General features: G+C 36.8%; 2 long non-coding RNA genes across 3 annotated transcripts; both read left to right on the forward strand.

Moving 5' to 3' along the window:
• The first annotated feature begins 849 nt into the window (after positions 1 to 849).
• LOC125663997 (uncharacterized) lies at positions 850 to 3,629 on the forward strand. Of its 2 annotated transcripts, XR_008796707.1 has the most exons (3): positions 850 to 1,640; positions 2,176 to 2,716; positions 3,174 to 3,629. It is a non-coding gene; the product is annotated as an uncharacterized LOC125663997 (long non-coding RNA). The 2 variants fall into 2 exon arrangements; XR_008796703.1 differs by having other exon boundaries at positions 850 to 2,716.
• Positions 3,630 to 12,943: 9,314 nt separating this feature from the next.
• Positions 12,944 to 19,677, forward strand: LOC130047931 (uncharacterized). The gene is made up of 2 exons (XR_008796763.1): positions 12,944 to 13,047; positions 15,749 to 19,677. It is a non-coding gene; the product is annotated as an uncharacterized LOC130047931 (long non-coding RNA).
• The last annotated feature ends 3,001 nt before the right edge of the window (positions 19,678 to 22,678 follow it).

Here is a 22,678-nt window from a genome sequence, read left to right on the forward strand (position 1 = left end):
AAGTGCTTCCAACATTTTGCAAACATTACAAGTTTTTGTAGATCTCCTGTCATTACTTACTCACCAGACAGTCATATATAAACATGTATATTTCCAACTTTTTTTAAAAAATATTTACAGATTACCGTTTCATAAGCCATCATTGTTATGCAAAACGTTGGTTGGTTTATAAATATCTTGTCTATTTCTAGCATGCTCTTCATTTTATTTTGATAAGTAAGAAAATAATTTGACTGCACTTCAAAATCACAATAGAACTATTCAATAGTAAAGAGTAAACGATTTTTACACTGTATACTAGATATTACGACTACGAATAAATAGTTGTTTCGATTCGGAAATAACACCGTGCCCGACCCAAACTTTTCAACATGTTTGCATTTGTTAAATAGTTCCGGTGTATACATGGTCATCGAACTCGCACTATATGCATTCCAGATGGATACGGTTTTCATGGACCTATAAACGATATGGTTTGAAATATTAACAGGCTGATGAAGGAATGTTTTTTCTTGAATAATAATCTGAAATTCGAAATGGTCGAATCTCCTATCAGCATGATGTGCAAGTGACAAGGCTTTGAAGATACGCTGGTAAACATGGAAAGAGTTGTGACTTCGCAATGGGTGCTTAAGCGTTTTACAGCTTGTAAAATTATGTTGCATAGAGTTCGATCACAAGCGGAGCAATACACGTTGAATAGGGATTGATTGTCCGCCATTCATTATTCAACTCAACAGTTTGTTTTATAAGGACAGAAAACATAACCGTCTTGGCTGAGGTGAGAAAAAATTTGGGTACATTTTTCTGTTGTTCAGAACTTGTTGGAATATTTTTTTTATTGTTTATGTGAAATGGTAGATAAAGCAGGTCGGCAGGGGACTAGATAAGGCATACGGTACATAAAAACTGTAATATATAGACGTGTGTAATTGAAGTAATCTTGGCAAATGCACCTACTAAAAATGTAGTCAGAACAGTTTGAATAGACGTCTATCAAACATTATGTCTGCAAAACTGTTTCACAGATTGGAACAACAGAGAAATATACTGTTTATTCGCAGAGGATGTTCCCCTCTCGTTACACTGAAACAAAGATAGAGGGAAATATATTAAGCAGTTGTGCACATAGTATAATAGATATATGAATTTCATTTCAGAGATATACTTTGTAGTTTTACGTGCACAATGTGGATATTTTTAGTGTTTCTACGCTTCATTGTATGAAATTATCAAAGACAAGAATTTAAATCAGCATGTAAAATTTGCACGTAAATCATGTATATAAATGAACTAATGTTATGCATGTAGTTATGTAGAAGTGTCAGAACTGATCCCCCACCCTTAAGAAATATCAAAATAAAGCTTTGTAGTTTGCTATGATTTAAAGCTTTAGGTTGGATTTGGTCATTTTGCGCTATGAGGTTTAAACACCTGTCTCGTTTTAAACGTGGCGTTTTAAATTTATACTTGTATAATGTTAGAAAATTCCTTGATTATATGTTGCTTGAAATCAAATACAATGGGATATCTTGTCAGCAAGTTAATGAATTGTGCAAGGTATAAACTTATGAATTTAATACAATATTTAATCCTTTTCAGTAATTGAAGTTCTAGTCCCCGATGCCCCTAAGATTTAGGTGAGCTCACTTTTCATCTCAGCATCTTGTTTCTCAACATATGCTGTGTATAAAAGAGATATTTAGATCAATAGTGAGCTCGTCTCTTTCTAATGATTTAGGGGACATATTAGCATACATGTTTTATTGATTGATTGAATATTGTTTAACGTCCCTCTAGAGATATTTCACTCATAGGGAGACGTCACCATTTGCCGGTGAAGAGCTGCAAAATATAGGCCTATGCTCGGCGCTTATGGCCTTTGAGCAGGGAGGGATCTTTATCGTATCACACCTGCTGTGACACGGGACCTGGGTTTTTTGCGGTCTCATCCGAAGGACTGGGGCGCCCCATTTAGTCGCCTCTCATGACGATCTAGGGGTACTGAGGACCTATTCTAACCCGGATCCCCATGGGATGCATACATGTTTTACGTATGCTATGTATAAATATGATCATAATAAACAGCACTTTAAGACGTTTCAGTTAAAATTTGGATTTAACAAATAAAACACATTATACTAACAGCTTAATTTTATGTCATTACTCTTTTAGTAGAAATTCGAACGTGCAAATAAGTACAGTGTATCAGAGAAAGATTTGGCAGAACAGGAACACCTTGTTTCATACCAGGACCATGAAAAGATGGACTACAGCAGCAAGTGTGCTTTACTTCATGATTTTTAGAAATCATCAATCACTTGATCAGCAGAATTTCATCCTACTATGTCTATAACAAACGTCACACAAAAATTATACATTGCTTCTCATTATATTGATGTAAAGAAAATATAATCATTCTGAATTTGGAGTTCTCTCTTATAGTACATAGAGTTTCAAACTAAAGTATGTGTTGTTTTCCCTTTAAAATAGGGTAAATATGGCACAACGTGATTGAAGAATAAATTTGATTTTGTTTTTCAAAATGCGTGTCTTCCTGTAATGACAGCTGTAGTTTTTCGCGGACCATGTCACTTTATTGTTTCTGCGTGAAAATGCAACGCTAATCAACGATGCCTTGTTTTGCTGACCTGACAGATCCAAAGAGATACTAACTCTTTTTAAATATGAAACCCCTACCGATGCTGGAAATCAGGTATGTCGATTCAAATTGAAAGTGCTTCCAACATTTTGCAAACATTACAAGTTTTTGTAGATCTCCTGTCATTACTTACTCACCAGACAGTCATATATAAACATGTATATTTCCAACTTTTTTTAAAAAATATTTACAGATTACCGTTTCATAAGCCATCATTGTTATGCAAAACGTTGGTTGGTTTATAAATATCTTGTCTATTTCTAGCATGCTCTTCATTTTATTTTGATAAGTAAGAAAATAATTTGACTGCACTTCAAAATCACAATAGAACTATTCAATAGTAAAGAGTAAACGATTTTTACACTGTATACTAGATATTACGACTACGAATAAATAGTTGTTTCGATTCGGAAATAACACCGTGCCCGACCCAAACTTTTCAACATGTTTGCATTTGTTAAATAGTTCCGGTGTATACATGGTCATCGAACTCGCACTATATGCATTCCAGATGGATACGGTTTTCATGGACCTATAAACGATATGGTTTGAAATATTAACAGGCTGATGAAGGAATGTTTTTTCTTGAATAATAATCTAAAATTCGAAATGGTCGAATCTCCTATCAGCATGATGTGCAAGTGACAAGGCTTTGAAGATACGCTGGTAAACATGGAAAGAGTTGTGACTTCGCAATGGGTGCTTAAGCGTTTTACAGCTTGTAAAATTATGTTGCATAGAGTTCGATCACAAGCGGAGCAATGCACGTTGAATAGGGATTGATTGCCCGCCATTCATTATTCAACTCAACAGTTTGTTTTAGAAGGACAGAAAACATAACCGTCTTGGCTGAGGTGAGAAAAATTTTGAGTACCATGAAATGTCAAGAATAACCATGTAGGTTCTAGATAATCTCCTTGCAATATATGTAAAATATGAAAGTAAGATAAATTTAGGATGTACTCATTATATTTCTTCAGTTCTTATATTGTTTATATAAAATGTGTATTAGTATGCATGGGCATATGAATTAGGGATTGGGAGAACGTTCCTTTGGTGGAAGGGCGTATGTATGATTAGGACATACAGAACACATTATCTAAACATATATGCAATGACCTGATAATTATTGCTATCCAGTATAAAAAAAATAGATAGAAACTATTTTCAGTCGTCATTTCAAGGACCACACATGTACACTTTTGACGACAAAATTACATTTTTAAAAAAGTAAAGGGACGTGAACTAATATCAGTTTAACATGCACTTGTTTCTGTCATTATCAAAATTAGTAAGTAGCATGTATTTTGAGCGTCTTAGCAGACCAACGTGTACCGATACTTGTACATATAACTGTTACAGGATATCCGTAACAGGTACGGTGCACCTATTCTTTGTTGAGTAACACCTATAATTTATATATACATGTATAGTTATTCAACACCAGATTTACTTTCTGACATATAGGATATATACTACATATTTATTAATTGAATTTAATAATTAATACTATTTTATACCTGATAAAAACTACATGCATTCACTGTGTGGACAAGGAAACATCAAACTAAATCGATATTGGTACATGGTGACTTGATACCAACGTTTTAAGCCACAATTCAAGGTCAACCGACATTAAAATCTAATGTACATTCTTTCGCATATTACGTAAATCCGTCAATTAATGGGGGCACCGGTAGGGGACATGTATTGCGTATGCAATATTCTCGGAATGCTTGTTGAAAGGTTATTATGTTGGAGATTGTAGATGCAAAGTAAATAGTAGAGGGAGAAAATAAGACCATGCGGCGTTTAAGACGTTTTATTGTTCAGCTCTGTGAAATATACCGGTTGTTAAGGCGGCATAGTAAGACATAATCAATAAATGACTGTTCAAGACCACATGGTCGACCGTCTATGACAACACTGTGTCAAAAAGCGTATGTACGGCAACATCGCTTACAGAATATGTTAATGACTGGTGTGAATACGAAGAGGAAAACGACTGAACGTCAGGGTAGCTCCATTCGCACTCGTATAGTGTCCATTACATATGGCGGGTGTGACTGGTCAACAGGGGATTCTTACACTTGATACCACCTCTGGTATATCCAGGGGTCCGTTTTTGCCCAACTCTATTTTGTATTCCTTAAAGGAGTTACAAGATTGATCACTGTTCATTATCTTCACCTTTCCTTGAACTGTCATGGAATCCGCTGCTTACAATTTAAACCGCTTCACTGACGTTACAGAGTGCAGTCACGTGTACCAGACAGAGGCTGAATCAACACCAAAATTGTACACGGTCATGCTCTCTAACGATTCTAGATTTTACGTTAGTAGTTACCTCCATGTAGACACGAATTAAATCGGATCACACTCGTCCTTTTTCGTAACAGGGAAGAAGATTGCATCAAATCGATGCATTTATTCGCTGGAAGCGTGCATGTGGAAGAAGGTATAATATTAGAACCGAATCCTTATATAACGAGTTAATAAGAAGCTAGATTAATTTTCACCAGATATTCAGTTTTGGTATCATTAGCGTCTTGTAAGTGTAACTTGATAGTGGTAGAATACCTTAGATATATGTATATCTTAGATGTATTTGTTTTAGCCCCAAAGCTCGTGTTTCATAACCGGTTGCGGTAGCTCAGTGATAGAGCGTTCACGTCGTAACCGGGAGGTGGTGAGTTAGTCTCACTAAGGCCATGGCTGCGTCAAACCTTAGACGTTGAATAGGCAATGATTGCTCCTTCGTCAAAACGCTCGGCATTTAGAAGTGAGAAACACGGGTCTTTTGGATATGATATTGTAAACGGAGGTCCCGTGTCGCGGCAGGCATTGGCATGATAAATAACCCTAACTGCTACGTCCTTGAGCGCTAAGCATAAGTCTAAATCTGTGATATTTCACATACAGCTGGTGATGTCTCAATTCTCGACGGGACGTAAAAAAAAGCCAAATCCATCAATCAATTAGTCAATCGTGTTTGAAATTGTAACATCTGTGACGTCATAGTTACATTAGTGCACACTTAACAACCGACTTTGATGTCGTCGATCTATATACGAGGTTTCTGAGCGGTTACGGAAATAGCCGAGCAGTTACGATTGACAATAATTGTAAATGCTGACGTCATCGGTATGTTGTGACGTAATTTTGTTGGAAATTCTCAAGTTTTCTTTAAATAACGCGATACAAAATAGCCGCAGCGAATTACCAACAACTGGAATATTTTTAAGTCAGCGACGAATGTCCAATGACAAATTGGGCAATACAAATCTTCTGAGATTGCTTTTATTTTATGCACATAAAATCCATACAACAGGTTTTGTATAAGGACCAAAAACACAAGCGCCTTGACTAAGGTGATAAAGACCCGTGAGTACCATAAATTGATAAGAAAAATCTTGTAGGTTCTAGATATAGAAACCATTGGGTAAATCAGAGTAAGTGTTATCTACTATCGCGTGGAAACAAATGCAGTCTTCATGCAATGTATGTAACATATGAAAATAAGATATATTTATCGTATTTGTTCAACATATTTTAGAGTAGCATACCCTACCCATCAACGACCCCATACGACAGAGGAGACCAAAAATAGGGAATTTTTGAGAAACGACGAAGTTCTAGTGGACGACATTCAATGAAGACACCTCGTATCATAGGTTCTCCCCGGCTGAGTAGACTGGTAGTTTATCCTTTTGGTAACAACAAGGATGGCAGGGACTCTTCTCTTTAGTACTGAGGTCAGAAGGCAATTGCAATTAGAACTATAGATGCAACAGGGACACTTGTCTAACGCGAGCATACTGGAAGGACAGTATTCACCATTAAACAATACAAGGAAAGTCACCCAGATAAGAGTGCGCAATATTAATAATGAAAATGATAGAATTAAGGTGGATATTGAGGTACATCTATTTTCTAGTGCTTTGACTTTTCTGTTAGTGAAAGGAATAGTTAAAATATGTTGTATACTGCATTTTTAAAATCAACTTATGTCTGTTTAAAACGTAGATGACTCAGAATAATTTCCATTTCAAGAGTGGGAATAATGAAATACGGTATAGAAACCAGTTCTTGACGTGAAGTCTGAAGCTAATAATCAAACTAAAATGCGAATTGTGTAAGCTGAAATTTGCATATCGTCTTTAGAAATTCTTCCCAGGTGCATGTAATTTGTTAGATATGCAATCTTTATGGATTTTATTTTACTGAATGCTGTTTAAGAAAGTGCTAATATTCTGTCCATGGACAGGTATTACATATGGGTTTTATTTTTAAAATTCTTTCAAAAATAGTGATGCGTGTCGCTATATTGCAAATATTGGACTTTTGCTAGAAGAGCTGACCTTGGCAGTCAACGGCTAACTTTGACGGTTATACCTGTATATTGAAGCACGATGTCGTTAAATATAATTTAGCACTTTCTTAAACAGCATTCAGTAAAATAAAATCCATAAAGATTGCATATCTAACAAATTACATGCACCTGGGAAGAATTTCTAAAGACGATATGCAAATTTCAGCTTACACAATTCGCATTTTAGTTTGATTATTAGCTTCAGACTTCACGTCAAGAACTGGTTTCTATACCGTATTTCGTTATTCCCACTCTTGAAATGGAAATTATTCTGAGTCATCTACGTTTTAAACAGACATAAGTTGATTTTAAAAATGCAGTATACAACATATTTTAACTATTCCTTTCACTAACAGAAAAGTCAAAGCACTAGAAAATAGATGTACCTCAATATCCACCTTAATTCTATCATTTTCATTATTAATATTGCGCACTCTTATCTGGGTGACTTTCCTTGTATTGTTTAATGGTGAATACTGTCCTTCCAGTATGCTCGCGTTAGACAAGTGTCCCTGTTGCATCTATAGTTCTAATTGCAATTGCTTTCTGACCTCAGTACTAAACAGAATAGTTCCTGCCTTCCTTGTTGTTACCAAAAGGATAAACTACCAGTCTACTCAGCCGGGGAGAACCTATGATACGAGGTGTCTTCATTGAATGTCGTCCACTAGAACTTCGTCGTTTCTCAAAAATTCCCTATTTTTGGTCTCCTCTGTCGTATGGGGTCGTTGATGGGTAGGGTATGCTACTCTAAAATATGTTGAACAAATACGATAAATATATCTTATTTTCATATGTTACATACATTGCATGAAGACTGCATTTGTTTCCACGCGATAGTAGATAACACTTACTCTGATTTACCCAATGGTTTCTATATCTAGAACCTACAAGATTTTTCTTATCAATTTATGGTACTCACGGGTCTTTATCACCTTAGTCAAGGCGCTTGTGTTTTTGGTCCTTATACAAAACCTGTTGTATGAATTTTATGTGCATAAAATAAAAGCAATCTCAGAAGATTTGTATTGCCCAATTTGTCATTGGACATTCGTCGCTGACTTAAAAATATTCCAGTTGTTGATAATTCGCTGCGGCTATTTTGTATCGCGTTATTTAAAGAAAACTTGAGAATTTCCAACAAAATTACGTCACAACATACCGATGACGTCAGCATTTACAATTATTGTCAATCGTAACTGCTCGGCTATTTCCGTAACCGCTCAGAAACCTCGTATATAGATCGACGACATCAAAGTCGGTTGTTAAGTGTGCACTAATGTAACTATGACGTCACAGATGTTACAATTTCAAACACGATTGACTAATTGATTGATGGATTTGGCTTTTTTTTTTTACGTCCCGTCGAAAATTGAGACATCACCAGCTGTATGTGAAATATCACAGATTTAGACTTATGCTTAGCGCTCAAGGACGTAGCAGTTAGGGTTATTTATCATGTCAATGCCTGCCGCGACACGGGACCTCCGTTTACAATATCATATCCAAAAGACCCGTGTTTCTCACTTCTAAATGCCGAGCGTTTTGACGAAGGAGCAATCATTGCCTATTCAACGTCTAAGGTTTGACGCAGCCATGGCCTTAGTGAGACTAACTCACCACCTCCCGGTTACGACGCGAACGCTCTATCACTGAGCTACCGCGACCGGTTATGAAACACGAGCTTTGGGGCTAAAACAAATACATCTAAGATATACATATCTAAGGTATTCTACCACTATCAAGTTACACTTACAAGACGCTAATGATACCAAAACTGAATATCTGGTGAAAATTAATCTAGCTTCTTATTAACTCGTTATATAAGGATTCGGTTCTAATATTATACCTTCTTCCACATGCACGCTTCCAGCGAATAAATGCATCGATTTGATGCAATCTTCTTCCCTGTTACGAAAAAGGACGAGTGTGATCCGATTTAACTCGTGTCTACATGGAGGTAACTACTAACGTAAAATCTAGAATCATTAGAGAGCATGACCGTGTACAATTTTGGTGTTGATTCAGCCTCTGTCTGGTACACGTGACTGCACTCTGTAACGTCAGTGAAGCGGTTTAAATTGTAAGCAGCGGATTCCATGACAGTTCAAAGAAAGGTGAAGATAATGAACAGTGATCAATCTTGTAACTCCTTTAAGGAATACAAAATAGAGCTGGGCAAAAACGGACCCCTGGATATACCAGAGGTGGTATCAAGTGTAAGAATCCCCTGTTGACCAGTCACACCCGCCATATGTAATGGACACTATACGAGTGCGAATGGAGCTACCCTGACGTTCAATCGTTTTCCTCTTCGTATTCACACCAGTCATTAACATATTCTGTAAGCGATGTTGCCGTACATACGCTTTTTGACACAGTGTTGTCATAGACGGTCGACCAGGTGGTCTTGAACAGTCATTTATTGATTCTGTCTTACTATGCCGCCTTAACAACCGGTATATTTCACAGAGCTGAACAATAAAACGTCTTAAACGCCGCATGGTCTTATTTTCTCCCTCTACTATTCACTTTGCATCTACAATCCCCAACATAATAACTTTTCATAGTTTTGAACAACGCCTAGACACGTTCGTGCAATGCAACAAGCATTCCGAGAATATTGCATACGTAGTACATGTTCCCTACCGGCGCCCCCATTAATTGACGGATTTACGTAATCTGCGAAAGAATGTACATTAGATTTTAATGTCGGTTGACCTTGAACTGTGGCTTAAAACGTTGGTATCAAGTCACCACGCGGGTACGTTAAGGCAGGTTATGAAAATCTTTACTGGGATAAAATCCGCGGAATAACATGACGTCATAATTGAAATACGTATATCACTAAGTATATATCAAATCCCGATTTTATTTTTATGTAAGTTTTATTTATGCATGAAATAAACCATACAGCTACTAAGATCCAAAGAAATATGGAATGTTATGCTGCTGTCGTGTAATTTCTGTCTGATCAAGATGAAAGTAAACTTATGACGTCATAACTATACATCGAGTGACGTTGACACATGTGAAGAATTTATTAAAGTGTGCCGTGTAAATATCAACAAAATGTTGAGTATTTGAAATATATGACATGGGATATATGGGATGTATATGTGAAACGCTGAGAAATTATTGATATTATGAAGGTATGTTGATTTCATTCAATGACAACTTTGTTTAACGGAGAAAATATTCCATTTAGCATGCCGATCCGATTTTCTTCTGTCACACACTTAAATAAAACTGCAAAAGTAGCACACTACTCCGCATACTTTTAGAGACTTTTTATACACCGTGTGAAAGGTCATAAACTAATGTACACGGTAATTACTGATAGAATCGTCTGTTAAGAAAACTTTTAAAGAAAACTGAATAGCATCAGTGCAAAATGTAAAACATGGGCTAGATGGTTTCGTGCTTAAATGTTTCATAATTATTTCTTACTGAAAGTGGTAGGATTCTATCAGTAATTTTGATAAACTATGGGTGTTTTACCGTCATTATCGCCAGTTAGACCAATATTTAAATCCTGGGGTAATGTGCTACTTTTCCATTTTCTATTAAGGTACATCCATGATCTCTTTATAACAGTAATGCAATGACGTCATACGAAAGCGCATGTTTGTCATGTTGTTATGATACAAAATGTTCTCATGTAAACAACCAAAATAGTGTTTAAAAGTTAGTAGCTCCCTCTCTCTGTGTAGGACAGATTTTAAAAATTACGCAGTTTACGTGCATAAATTGAGCATGACCTGCCTTAGCATACCCGCGCATGTGTACCGATATCGATTTAGTTTGATGTTTCATTGTCCACACAGTGGATGCATGTAGTTTTTATCAGGTATAAAATAGTATTAATTATTAAATTCAATTAATAAATATGTAGTATATATCCTATATGTCAGAAAGTAAATCTGGTGTTGAATAACTATACATGTATATATAAATTATAGGTGTTACTCAACAAAGAATAGGTGCACCGTACCTGTTACGGATATCCTGTAACAGTTACATGTACAAGTATCGGTACACGTTGGTCTGCTAAGCCGCTCTAAATACCTGCTACTTACTAATTTTGATAATGACAGAAACAAGTGCATGTTAAACTGATATTAGTTCATGTCCCTTTACTTTTATAAAAATGTAATTTTGTCGTCAAAAGTGTACATGTGTGGTCCTTGAAATGACGACTGAAAATACTTTCTATCTATTTTTTTTATACTGGATAGCAATAATTATCAGGTCATTGCATATATGTTTAGATAATGTGTTCTGTATGTCCTAATCGTACATACGCCCTTCCACCAAAGGAACATTCTCCCAATCCCTAATGCATATGCCCATGCATACTAATACACATTTTATATAAACAATATAAGAACTGAAGAAATATAATGAGTACATCCTAAATTTATCTTACTTTCATATTTTACATATATTGCAAGGAGATTATCTAGAACCTACATGGTTATTCTTGACATTTCATGGTACTCAAAATTTTTCTCACCTCAGCCAAGACGGTTATGTTTTCTGTCCTTATAAAACAAACTGTTGAGTTGAATAATGAATGGCGGACAATCAATCCCGAACGAGTCTAAAGGCACCTCCCTGCACACCATGTGACCATAATTGTGACGTCACACACAAAGTGAAAGTAGGCCTAAATTCTAGTAAGAAAACGGTCAAATCCCCGTCTCAGTAGTCTTTTGCTTTTTAATTTAATGTTATGATATTTAATGTGTTACTCAAGGTAACAAAGATATTAACTTGCTTGGAATGCTAACTCAAAGTATAAGTGGTTAAAGATACATAGACCGATCGAGCACTGTGGAATTTAACACCCCCCCCCCCCAAAGGCCAACTTTATGTTGCAAAGTACACCGAAATTTAGATAAGAAAAATATGTCAACTGCCTGTGATATTTTGGTAAATTAAGACATACATGTAAAAACACAATAATGACCACATAGAATTAGAATATTTATTCAACCAATTTGTGCCCCCAAAAGAGCATAATGATGTACACTGACAAAGTCCAAAATCACAGAAGCACATGACAAAGGAAAACAAAGACAATTGCACTGCATGATGAACAGAGAGTTAGCCATTACATCTATCAATGCATAACAAGAAGTACTGTGAGCAATGCTCCCTAAGAATACCCCCCTTACCCCAATCTCCCAAAGGGTGTTGTTAATAGGTATAAATTACCTCTTTCCTGAGTGTAAAAATATGGTCTGCCTTTGTAGAAGAAAATGGAGAAAGATATAGTCCAAACACAAATCCATGGTATAAACCTATAATTTTGACATTGAGATCAAAGGTCGAGGTCATAAAGAGGTCATGAATGTACATGACACATAGTATCATGGTGATACATCCATGTCTTATGGTATGACTATATGTCAAAACCCTTTGATGATCTCTTTAATTCAATTGAAAATACCTTTAAATCATTTACAATGCTTTTGTTTAAGGAAATAATGCGCGCATCAATTCTTTTAAAGAGAGCAACAATTCAATTAAAGATATCATTAATTCAGTTGTGGATATGTTGAATTGAAGATATCTTTAATTATATTGTTGCTCTCTATAAAAGAATTAATGCTCTCTTCAAATGAATTAAAGATATCATTATATCAATTGAAGAGAGCAATAATTGAATTAATGAGCGCATTAAATCAACTATTGATCTCATCAAATGAATTAATGTGCACATCAATTCAATTATTGCTCTCCTCAATTAATATCTTTGTTACCTTGAGTAACACATTAAATATCATAACATTAAATTAAAAAGCAAACGACACTACTGAGACGGGGATTTGACCGTTTTCTTACTAGAATTTAGGCCTACTTTCACTTTGTGTGTGACGTCATAATTATGGTCACATGGTGTGCAGGGAGCTGCCTTTAGACTCGTTCGGGATTGATTGTCCGCCATTCATTATTCAACTCAACAGTTTGTTTTATAAGGACAGAAAACATAACCGTCTTGGCTGAGGTGAGAAAAATTTTGAGTACCATGAAATGTCAAGAATAACCATGTAGGTTCTAGATAATCTCCTTGCAATATATGTAAAATATGAAAGTAAGATAAATTTAGGATGTACTCATTATATTTCTTCAGTTCTTATATTGTTTATATAAAATGTGTATTAGTATGCATGGGCATATGCATTAGGGATTGGGAGAATGTTCCTTTGGTGGAAGGGCGTATGTATGATTAGGACATACAGAACACATTATCTAAACATATGCAATGACCTGATAATTATTCCTATCCAGTATAAAAAAAATAGATAGAAACTATTTTCAGTCGTCATTTCAAGGACCACACATGTACACTTTTGACGACAAAATTACATTTTTAAAACAGTAAAGGGACATGAACTAATATCAGTTTAACATGCACTTGTTTCTGTCATTATCAAAATTAGTAAGTAGCATGTATTTTGAGCGGCTTAGCAAACCAACGTGTACCGATACTTGTACATGTAACTGTTACAGGATATCCGTAACAGGTACGGTGCACCTATTCTTTGTTGAGTAACACCTATAATTTATATATACATGTATAGTTATTCAACACCAGATTTACTTTCTGACATATAGGATATATACTACATATTTATTAATTGAATTTAATAATTAATACTATTTTATACCTGATAAAAACTACATGCATTCACTGTGTGGACAAGGAAACATCACACTAAATCGATATTGGTACATGGTGACTTGATACCAACGTTTTAAGCCACAATTCAAGGTCAACCGACATTAAAATCTAATGTACATTCTTTCGCATATTACGTAAATCCGTCAATTAATGGGGGCTCCGGTAGGGGACATGTATTGCGTATGCAATATTCTCGGAATGCTTGTTAAAAAGTTATTATGTTGGGGATTGTAGATGCAAAGTGAATAGTAGAGGGAGAAAATAAGACCATGCGGCGTTTAAGACGTTTTATTGTTCAGCTCTGTGAAATATACCGGTTGTTAAGGCGGCATAGTAAGACAGAATCAATAAATGACTGTTCAAGACCACCTGGTCGACCGTCTATGACAACACTGTGTCAAAAAGCGTATGTACGGCAACATCGCTTACAGAATATGTTAATGACTGGTGTGAATACGAAGAGGAAAACGACTGAACGTCAGGGTAGCTCCATTCGCACTCGTATAGTGTCCATTACATATGGCGGGTGTGACTGGTCAACAGGGGATTCTTACACTTGATACCACCTCTGGTATATCCAGGGGTCCGTTTTTGCCCAGCTCTATTTTGTATTCCTTAAAGGAGTTACAAGATTGATCACTGTTCATTATCTTCACCTTTCTTTGAACTGTCATGGAATCCGCTGCTTACAATTTAAACCGCTTCACTGACGTTACAGAGTGCAGTCACGTGTACCAGACAGAGGCTGAATCAACACCAAAATTGTACACGGTCATGCTCTCTAATGATTCTAGATTTTACGTTAGTAGTTACCTCCATGTAGACACGAGTTAAATCGGATCACACTCGTCCTTTTTCGTAACAGGGAAGAAGATTGCATCAAATCGATGCATTTATTCGCTGGAAGCGTGCATGTGGAAGAAGGTATAATATTAGAACCGAATCCTTATATAACGAGTTAATAAGAAGCTAGATTAATTTTCACCAGATATTCAGTTTTGGTATCATTAGCGTCTTGTAAGTGTAACTTGATAGTGGTAGAATACCTTAGATATGTATATCTTAGATGTATTTGTTTTAGCCCCAAAGCTCGTGTTTCATAACCGGTCGCGGTAGCTCAGTGATAGAGCGTTCGCGTCGTAACCGGGAGGTGGTGAGTTAGTCTCACTAAGGCCATGGCTGCGTCAAACCTTAGACGTTGAATAGGCAATGATTGCTCCTTCGTCAAAACGCTCGGCATTTAGAAGTGAGAAACACGGGTCTTTTGGATATGATATTGTAAACGGAGGTCCCGTGTCGCGGCAGGCATTGACATGATAAATAACCCTAACTGCTACGTCCTTGAGCGCTAAGCATAAGTCTAAATCTGTGATATTTCACATACAGCTGGTGATGTCTCAATTTTCGACGGGACGTAAAAAAAAAAAGCCAAATCCATCAATCAATTAGTCAATCGTGTTTGAAATTGTAACATCTGTGACGTCATAGTTACATTAGTGCACACTTAACAACCGACTTTGATGTCGTCGATCTATATACGAGGTTTCTGAGCGGTTACGGAAATAGCCGAGCAGTTACGATTGACAATAATTGTAAATGCTGACGTCATCGGTATGTTGTGACGTAATTTTGTTGGAAATTCTCAAGTTTTCTTTAAATAACGCGATACAAAATAGCCGCAGCGAATTATCAACAACTGGAATATTTTTAAGTCAGCGACGAATGTCCAATGACAAATTGGGCAATACAAATCTTCTGAGATTGCTTTTATTTTATGCACATAAAATTCATACAACAGGTTTTGTATAAGGACCAAAAACATAAGCGCCTTGACTAAGGTGATAAAGATCCGTGAGTACCATAAATTGATAAGAAAAATCTTGTAGGTTCTAGATATAGAAACCATTGGGTAAATCAGAGTAAGTGTTATCTACTATCGCGTGGAAACAAATGCAGTCTTCATGCAATGTATGTAACATATGAAAATAAGATATATTTATCGTATTTGTTCAACATATTTTAGAGTAGCATACCCTACCCATCAACGACCCCATACGACAGAGGAGACCAAAAATAGGGAATTTTTGAGAAACGACGAAGTTCTCCTAGTGGACGACATTCAATGAAGACACCTCGTATCATAGGTTCTCCCCGGCTGAGTAGACTGGTAGTTTATCCTTTTGGTAACAACAAGGAAGGCAAGAACTATTCTGTTTAGTACTGAGGTCAGAAGGCAATTGCAATTAGAACTATAGATGCAACAGGGACACTTGTCTAACGCGAGCATACTGGAAGGACAGTATTCACCATTAAACAATACAAGGAAAGTCACCCAGATAAGAGTACGCAATATTAATAATGAAAATGATAGAATTAAGGTGGATATTGAGGTACATCTATTTTCTAGTGCTTTGACTTTTCTGTTAGTGAAAGGAATAGTTAAAATATGTTGTATACTGCATTTTTAAAATCAACTTATGTCTGTTTAAAACGTAGATGACTCAGAATAATTTCCATTTCAAGAGTGGGAATAACGAAATACGGTATAGAAACCAGTTCTTGACGTGAAGTCTGAAGCTAATAATCAAACTAAAATGCGAATTGTGTAAGCTGAAATTTGCATATCGTCTTTAGAAATTCTTCCCAGGTGCATGTAATTTGTTAGATATGCAATCTTTATGGATTTTATTTTACTGAATGCTGTTTAAGAAAGTGCTAATATTCTGTCCATGGACAGGTATTACATATGGGTTTTATTTTTAAAATTCTTTCAAAAATAGTGATGCGTGTCGTTATATTGCAAATATTGGACTTTTGCGAGAAGAGCTGACCTTGACAGTCAACGGCTAACTTTGACGGTTATACCTGTATATTGAAGCACGATTTCGTTAAATATATGTAATACTGACTTGTTAGTATTACGTTTTAGAATATCTGTACTTCGTTCATTTATCTGACAATTATTGAAATAAAAACAAAAGACTAATCATTTCATCTTTGCATGCATGATTAGGTGTCAAATCTTCACTCGTACATATACCTTGATTCATGTTGGAACTTTAGAAAAAGTCTTTGCAGTATGAAAAATCGATTGTAAATTTATTATGCATAAGTCTTGTATTTTCTTTTATTATAAAAGTTGTTATACAATTTTATTCAGTCAAACTCACAGGTACGACACAAATCATGCTAAACATGTCACGAATTCTGAATTATATATACACCTGTATTAGCGACAGACTGACACCTCAACTGTATGACAAACGGGATGATTTCAGCTTCTCCGACCATCGTCAACTTCCCATCATTATGTAGCAATATTCCATTATCAGCTTGTTCTGCGTATGGTCAGTTTTTAAATTGAGGCAAGCTACTGACAAACAAGTTGATGGTAAAGGGGTTTCAACAATCTCGATTAAAGTCAGCATTTCGCAAATTCTATGGTTGTTATAAGGATCTAGTTTGCCAATACAACCCATCATTGGGTCAAATGCTGTCTGACGTGTTTCATACTGATTGTTAAGCCGTTCTTGGCACACTGATTTTGACTACGGATAACTCCGTTTACCTGATCAGGATATAGGGCTCACGGCGGGTGTGACCGGTCGACAGGGGATGCTTACTCCTCCCAGGCACCTGATTCCACCTCTTTTGTGTCCAGGGGTCCGTGTTTGCCCAACTATCTATTTTGTATTGCTTATACGAGTTATGAATGATTGATTGAATATTGTTTAACGTCCCTCTTGAGAATATTTCACTCTTTTGGAGACGTCACCACTGCCGGTGAAGGGTTGCAAAATTTAGGCCAATGCTCGTCGCTTATGGCCATTGAGCAGGGAGGGGTCTTAATCGTGTCACACCTGCTGTGACACGGGACCTCGGGTTTTGCGGTAAAATACGCTCTTGATCGAGTATTGAAATGTAATACTAATACGTTATGATACCCTAGTGTGGCCAATCCGTTTTTAATACTGATATGTAAAAACAAAACTTGGTGGGGATGGAGACCAAACTAATGAAAGCCGTCAATTTTAACAGGTTTTTACCCTACCCCCTAGACCCTGGGGTGCAGAAGTCCTGAAATTTATAATTTATACCCTCCTTGTCCCAAAGCTACTTCATACCAAACTTGAAAAGAATTGAAATGGTACCGGTAGTAAAATGTTCAATTGTTAACGCATAACGACGGACGCTGAGCAACTGCAATAGGTCACCTGTGTGACTCAGGTGACCTGTATTTGTTGGGACATTATTTCATATAGACTGTTTTAGAAAGAGTACGGGTATGAAAATGAGCCAGGCTTTGAATTAACTGGCTACCGATCATGCCTACGTTCAGAAACGAAGTATTTTCAAGCTGTGGGGTTTCGCTTCAGATGAAGCTTTAATCAATGCTTAAAGATGTTTGGACACAAGTTTATATGGGAGTATGCTAGAATTTTTTTATATTTAATTTTTGAGACGGCAATGCAAGAATACAGCGATTTGCGGCTTCAGGTGTGAGATTTTTGTGCGCTGTAAATCGAAGGTTTTATGAGTTGTGGATCTGTAGCTCTTTGGTCTGCCGCAGTATATTCTTAGAGAGTTATGTTTTAGTTGCTAACGCATAGATCATGGTTTAGTCAATTGAGTGAATTTTAGTGACTTTATTGATACTACTGTCGCCCTTCTCGTAAAAGTTCAATATTGAATACTGTGTCACCAATATTCATTCTCATCTGTATTCAGAATATCCTTCTAAGGAAGCTCAGTTGATCCGACACTGCAGGCCATGTATATCCACTATTGTTTAGGTCTAAAAATATCCATTCCTCATCAGACTTACCATGAGAGGAATAAATGATTGTCTTTATGAACCTAGTTGGACTGCATGTGTTAGTCTAAAAGTTTCATCAAGTCCAATGAAACTCGAATGATTAATATCAACATTTACAAAATGCTAACATTGATTTTGTATAAATGATTTCGAAATTTCAAGAAGACCACACGATATTTTGTACTTATGCTTTCCAGAACTGTCTGCAGTTCGACGAGGAATGCTATTTAAATGACAAGGAAGATAGGTCAGTCTCAAACATGGTTTTCCTCCAGGACAAGAATGATAGCGTAGACGATAAAGCATCCGCTTTGAGATTGTAAGGAACTGGATGTGAAAGAGGGAAGACTCTCAATGTAGATTATGGTTAAGATTTGGTTCCCATCAATATACATGTAACAGAAAATTGTATTGATATAAACTTAAGTTTAAATTGGTTCTCAGATAAGGTAATCCCATTTTTGTCAATCTTTGCTCCCTTAAGGAATGATTAGATAAAAGTTTGTGTTTTTTTAATCGTGTTAATCTAGGAGTAAGAAGTCAACATCAAAGTTGACCTCTCGAAATTTTCCTCATTACCTCTATTCCCAAAATCCCGTGGGGATCTGGTTTAGAATAGTTGCTCAGTACCCCTTGCATGTTGTAAGAGGCGACTAAATGGGTCAGTCCTTTGGATGAAACCGCAAAAACTGAGGTCCCGTGTTACAGCAGGTGTGGCACAACAAAAATCATTCCCTGCCGTAAGCACCGATCATGGGCCTAAATTTTGCAGCCCATCACCGTGAATGGGGACATCTCTCTCTCTCTCTCTCTCTCTCTCTCTATATATATATATATATATATGTGTATGTGTATACACACACACACACACACACACACACACACACACACACACACACACAGATTTTGGATTTTGACTACTTTATTAGTTGAGGGAATTTTGGTGATTTTTTTTTGCTTCTGTGGAAGGGTGTTTTAAACCATTGCATCTATTTCGCAAAGCCGTCTTCGTGGTCGTTTCTTCCTCTTCGTTTGAAACGATTTGTCATGTGTTAATCCATATAATTTCATCTTCAGTTCTAGTTGCTGAAAAGATATCTAATGCAAAACCAAAAAAAAAAAAAATAAAATAATAATAATAAATAAAAAAAGATTTTAAACTTTAAAGAGTTGTAAGGCGCAGTTCCTTTTTCACCACTTCACCAGAAAAATGAGGAGTGTGTATGGAAATCAGTCATTTGCTTTTCCCCTTATGACCTCTATTCTCAGTATATTCTTCACATTTTGAACTAGAATGTTAAGGTGTTGGTAAATGTACTTCTATACCATTTAATGTGGCTCTTGTCGGTGCCGTCACATGCTATTCTTTTCTTAATAAAGTTTATGTCTGTTTCTGCTGCATTTGCGGTATTTGAATAAAAGTTGGATTTACTCTCGGACGTGTGTCATCATCCAATCTTTAAACACTGCATCTAGTTCGCAAAGTTGTCTTCGAGGTCGTTTCTTCTTCGTTTCAAACTGTTCGTCATTTGTTAATGAATATGAAGTAATCTTCAGTGCTAGTTGCTGAAAATATACAAATACAAAACATGAACTCATCATTGAGAACAGAAAAAAGTTTGAACCATTAAGACGGCAGGAATCTTAAATGATTCAAATGATTGTCTGTATTGTTGAAATCAGTTGTATAGAAAAGTTCATACCACTCTACAAAGCAGGATAATTTATTATAAGCCAGTTACAGAAAACACGATGTTGGTGGGTGAGATCTATTTTTATACCCCTGCAACAAGTTGTGGGGGGGGGGGGGGGTATACTGGAATCGGGTTGTCCGTCTGTCTGTCCGTCCGTCTGTAGACGCAATGGTTTCCGGGCTCTAAAGCATTATCCTTTCCACCTACCGTCACCATATCATATATATGGACTACCCATGGGACGAAGATGTTCCCTATCGATTTTGGGGTCAAAAGGTCAAAGGTCACGCGCACTGGACATCGAAGTAGCAATATGGTTCGGTTTGTCATGCCATTTGTTTTTTACACTCAGAAAAGAGGTAGTTTATACATATTACCAACACCCTTTGGGAGATTGGGGTAAACGGGGGGTATTCTTAGTGAGCATTGCTCACAGTACCTCTTGTTCAAACACTCATCGTCATCCACACCATTAATCCTAATAACTCTTGGCATTTTATGCCCCTGTAATAGCATTTACTTTCAGGTCTCTCCGTCTGTCCACAGAAACTTCAACTTAGGCTATAATTTGGAATGGTTAGTAATATGGCTTCCATATTTCATATGTATATTCCTTGTGACTACACCTTTCTTAGGTAACGAATTTTGATTACTTCTTGACTTTGGAGTTTGACCTACTTTTGAAAAACGTTAACTTAGGTCAGTGATAGAACCTTCAATTTCACATGTGTATTTTATGCAATAATTCATACACTGGGAGAGTATCTACATGTATATATAGATTAATAGATAGTTCGATATTGTAATAGCGCATGTGTTTTATTTCATTCTATGAAGGTGTATGATACTGTTCTAAGGTATCCTAGAGTTCCATTTATGTATTATATAAAATGTTATTCGATGATAAATGACACCTGTTTGGAAATCCGTGTTTTGATTTATTTGTCAACACTAAACCACTGAAGTCAAGGGAGTGTTGGGGTTCATAGAAGGAAAGTTTAACTTCAATACCTTTGTTATATGTACTGACGTAAAACATAAAAAAAGTACTTTATTGTTTTTTGTCATGACTTCATGACAGTCAGCTTGTCCATCAACTTCCCATATTTATGTAGCAATTTCCATTAATACCTGCATATGGCATTATGTCTCTCAACTATTATATCCGGATAGGGCCATTTGCAAAAGCGTGACTGCGCGTTAGTCACAACACGCCGCCACGCCAACTAGCAACGCGCCTTCGCGCAGACAAGCAACGCGCCTTCACGCCGACAAGTAACGCACCGTCACACCAACAAGCAACACGGTGCGAAGGCGTATTGCTTGTTGGCGTGACGGTGCGAAGGCGCGTTGCTTGTTGGCGTGACGGCGCGAAGGTGCGTTGCTTGTTGTTGTGAGAGCGCGAAGGCGCGTTGCTTGTTGGCGTGAGAGCGCGAAGGTGCGTTGCTTGTTGGCGTGAGAGCGCGAAGGCGCGTTGCTTGTTGGCGCGTGAGCACGAAGGTGGTTTGCTTGTTGGCGAGAAAGTGCGAAGGTGCGTTGCTTATTGTCGTGAGAGCGCCAAGGCGCGTTGCTTGTTGGCGTGAGAGCGCGAAGGCGCGTTGCTTGTTGTCGTGAGAGCGCCAAGGCGCGTTGCTTGTTGGCGTGAGAGCGCGAAGGTGCGTTGCTTGTTGGCGTGATGTGACTAACGCGCAGTCACGCTTTTGCAAATGTCCCTATCCGGACACCATACTCAATTGATTCGATGTGCGAGAGTATGTTCAACGTATAATGTTTTGAATCAAGACAGACTAATAACAAATAAGTTGATGTTTCAACAGTCTCGTTTGAATTCAGCACTTTGCAAATTCTATGTTATAATGATCTTATTTGCAAATACAACCTGTCGCCAGGTCGAGTGCTATATGACATGTTTCATAGCAATTATTAGACCGTTCTTTACATACTGATTTGAACTACGGATTATTCCATTTACATTATTAAGGTAGAGGGCTAACTGTAGGTGTAACTCACCAAAGACTACGAAGATATTGTCAATGAGGAACTATGGCTTCTTTTTATATCAACATCAGAGTACAGATGGATGTTGTGAACTTAAGTCGAAACAGCATACACATTTTGTTATGTATTGATTTCTGATTATTGTATCAAGTAATGCCTACACTTTATCACACCTGGATGAATCAGATGCTATTTTATTCTGCCATCTAGTTCGGATTCATTGTTTGTAGCTTTCAAGTACTACTGCAACTTTTTTTTTTACATTTTCAGTGAATTTGCAAATTGTTAAATTAAATACAGTCTCGTGTGGTAATTATTGCACGTGCTATGTGCTTTATAAATATCTGTGCATCGAAATTCACCGTGCATCCGTTATCTGTTAGGTGTATTTGAATGTTTTTGCCTGCGATGTTTTCTTATTATACGTGAGAAGAAGAAATCTCTT

Source organism: Ostrea edulis, chromosome 1 (assembly GCF_947568905.1).
Source record: "Ostrea edulis chromosome 1, xbOstEdul1.1, whole genome shotgun sequence".
Classification (NCBI taxonomy): domain Eukaryota; kingdom Metazoa; phylum Mollusca; class Bivalvia; order Ostreida; family Ostreidae; genus Ostrea; species Ostrea edulis.